Source organism: Abramis brama, assembly GCF_963993115.1.
Source record: "Abramis brama genome assembly, chromosome: 5".
In the NCBI taxonomy this organism is placed as follows: Eukaryota; Metazoa; Chordata; class Actinopteri; order Cypriniformes; family Leuciscidae; genus Abramis; species Abramis brama.
The window spans coordinates 8,091,718-8,095,612 of record NC_139967.1 but is presented as its reverse complement, the minus strand read 5'-3'; positions in this window follow the sequence as shown (position 1 = coordinate 8,095,612).

Sequence of the window (3,895 nt, the reverse complement as noted above, 5' to 3'; positions counted from 1 at the left end):
TTAGCAATGGCCAACTCTTGTTGTGAATTTCACTTACAAGCTTCGAAACTCCCGGGATTCGGACCCTCGGATGAGTTTCAGAGGGTGTCAGTAAAGTCACTTGGGAAACTTGTGATTACAAACATTTAAAAAATATATTAAAATATTTTGAATCTATTGAAAAAGGTGACATTATGTCTCAAAGGCTTGTTTTTACTGCTCAAAAAGACAGCCAAGGTTCGTTACCGATAGTGATCTCTGCATCTGCCAAGTCATGTAACCTAGAAACAGCAGAATAAAACAAATTGTATTATATGTTTGCCTCATGTCTTCTTGATATTACTGCTAGTGTTTCATGTGTTGGACTGTGTATAGGCCAATCTTCAAGTCTAATACAAATGTGTTGAACATATCAGAACACATCAGAATCATGTGGTCACAATGGGAACCTGCAATCAGCCTTGACTCGAAAGTAATCTTATATTCTGAAGAAAACAGAAATGCTATATATTTTTTTTTTTAAATCTGATTTTTTTTTTGGCTTTAGTACAATGTCAAATAAAAGCAACTCATTTCGGAAACGAAGTATCTATATAGTATTTTTCTCACACATTTTATGCAGTATATATCCATGAAAATATATATTTAATTAAGGGGGTCTCTCAGAAGGTGATCTTTATTTTTGAGTTTTTTGTTGTTGCATTAATTATTCTGAAAATTACTATTAAAAAAGTCCCTGCTTCAACAGAAATGTCTCAGTCTAGATCAATTTAAATGTGCACTGCAAAAGAGGCACAGAAGCACAACTGTGCTGGCATTAGCACTATCTTTACACAGGCTTTTTTTTGTAATGCTGCTTAGTCAGAGGTGGCATAAATGCATTTACATAGCAATTTCTTCAACTGTATACTTTGACACTAGGTGGGTCAGAGCAGGCATAATTCGACAGCCTTAAAGGGATAGTTCTCCCAAAAATGTAAAGTCTGTCATCATTTACTAACCTTCATGTTGTTTCAAACCCGTAAGACTTTCGTTTATCTTAGGAACACAAATAAAGATATTTTTAATGAAATGTTAGCTATTTCTGTCCCTCCATTGACGGCTACGCAACTACCACTTTGACGTATCAAAATGTTTACAAAGAGATTGTAAAATGAATCCATATGAATTAAGCGGTTTTAATAGTCCACATTTTCTGAAGAGACACAATCGCTTTAAATGATGAACAGATTGAATTTAGGCTTTTATTCACATATTGATCCATGAACATGAACAGAAGCGCAACCGAACTTACTTGACGTGCGAACAAACCCCATTGGTTCTTGTGGATGCTCAAACGTGCTGCGTAACACGAGAATGAACCTCATTGGTTCTCACACGTTAGGCAAACATGCTTGAGCTTCTGTTTACCACAACTGATGTGTAAGTTGATGAATGTTTAATGTGAATAAAAGCTTAAATTATATCTGTTCATTACATAAAGCGATCAAGTCTCTTCAGCAAATGTGTACTAAACTGCTTAATTCATAGTTTTAGTTTTACAATCTCTTTATGAACTTTATGAACCGGTATTGTTCAGGTTGTCTGTAGGCAGCGACGTAATACTCTGATTCCATTGTGTTGTCTTGGTTGTCACGGCAACAGAAGTGCTTCTTTGCACTCTTGATTGAGTGAATAAGAAAAGGTAAAGTGCAGTGATGTAATAAAACAAGCATGAGCGGCTGATTTGGTTCCTGTGAGAGCCTGCCATCCATGACAACCAGTGGCAGCTTGATGAAAACTATTTAGACATTCGATCAAAATAAACGAGTGTTAACCCTCAGCTAACAGTGCTGTTGCTGTTCTTGATGCCAAGCACACTGCAGGATAAATGCTTTCCTGTGAGAATGTGACATGCATTATAACATAATAATTCATCATACATGCTTAAATCCTTATCCAACACTAATGCATGATGGCAGGATCTTTATTTGAACTTCCAACTGTCAATAGGAAATTACAAATATGGGAGACTGGGGCTAGTTGTCCATTTTTTTTTTATTATTTTTTTTTTTTGAGGGTTCATTTCTGTTTAGACACATCTGTCTTGACTACAAAAAAACGTATTGAAGATTTCAGACAGGAAAAAAGATGCTGTTCATTGAAAATGCCTCCTGTAAAACAGCAGTGCATGCTGTTGTTACAATTCATTAAAAAAAAGTATTTTGTAAAACAGCGGGGCATGTTGTCACATTATGGGGTAAGTTCTCACAATGCAAATAATTATATAATATCTTTATATTATTTTTCCTCACACATTATAAGCAGGAGGTACTGTATATATACATGAACATACTATAGCCTCCTGTATATTTTTTTTGCATAATAGTCTAAAATAGTCTAAATGTTACTATTAAAAAGGTCCCTGCTTGAACAGAAATGTCTGTCTAGTTGTCCTTAATCAGTTCTTCAAGTAATGCTGTAAGCTAAAATAGTACTATATAGTAATTGTTATTATTATCATAATTATTATATTATTATTAATATAACTGTAATACGTTGCAGTTTAGCACAGTATTTTTGTGATCATAATGAAAATGTCTGTAGCGTTTGGAGCAATTGCAGTGTTGGTACATTAGATGGCGACAGAGTTTAACTATATTAATAATAAAGAATTGTTTTCATTCTACGTAGTTATACGTATTATTGATCGTAGTTTCTAAACTACAACTGCCGATGGAGAATGTAAGTTAGATTGGGTGAGAGGACCGTTTGCTTATTTTACGTATCGTTTATCATATTCCTATTCGAGACTGCAATCAAAAACTCTACTTCCATTTCGCCAAACAAGTTTTATTTATAATAAATAATAATAATAATCACTAGGGCTACATCATTGTTATCGTTACAAAAATATTTCCATTATAACTTATGATCTTGCTGTTTACTTTAAACGATATAGCACCAACATCCGGGCCTTTTCACTGTTTACCTGAACCACGTGTTATGGCTTTAAGGACTGGAGCGCGCTGCCGTGCACGTGTCTCTGCAGTGAACGCGCATTATCGAAAACAAGCGAGATGCTGTGAGCGCGGGCTCCGTGTTTGTCTGGAGCGCGGAGCCTGCGGCGATTGGCTCTGTGAGCGATCTGTCTCGGCAGCTGATTGGTTGACACAAATAATTCTCAACCTGATTAGTTGTCATATTTGCGGAAGAGAATGCCGTCATGATTAACCTATGTATTCTCAAATATTATCGAGGGAAACGTTCAAATTAAGCAAACGCAAATTAATCAAAACAACCAAGATGACGAGGTGTATTTTAAAGTTCACAAAGAATTCTACGCAGCGAGTCAGTAAGTGTACAAATACAGAAATTATTAAAGAAAGAAATACGGAAATTTAATGAGAACATTCAGTGGTGACTTCACAAATTATCTTAAATAAATTACGCTTATTATAAATTTGTCTTATTATTTCCGACACACATAAATGTACTTGCTGTTACCTCAAATTCTCCCTAGCAGTAACAGTATAACTCTTTAAGTTTATTCAGAAATAAATCAGAAACTATCAAGATGCGAAATAAATAGTAGTGAGCTTAACAAAGTAATTATTTTTACTAGGCCTATATATGTAATTTATTTTATATTTTCTTTTCTCTTGTTTGCAGTATAGCTGATATTTAAATTTAAGTGAACCACAACATGCTTATTAAACTGATTCTTTTTGAATTTGTGTGATCATTTTCAATTAATCATAATTGGATACTTAGCCTACATACAGCAGTGAAAAAAACTATAGGCAACATTTTTTGCATTCTTTAAAATTGCAACTGTATTTTTACATTCTTTAAAATTGAAATGGAGCTTTCCCAAATTATGATTTTTTTTTTTTTTGATGCATTTTAAAAAAAGGTCGCGTGCTTGTTTAGCTTG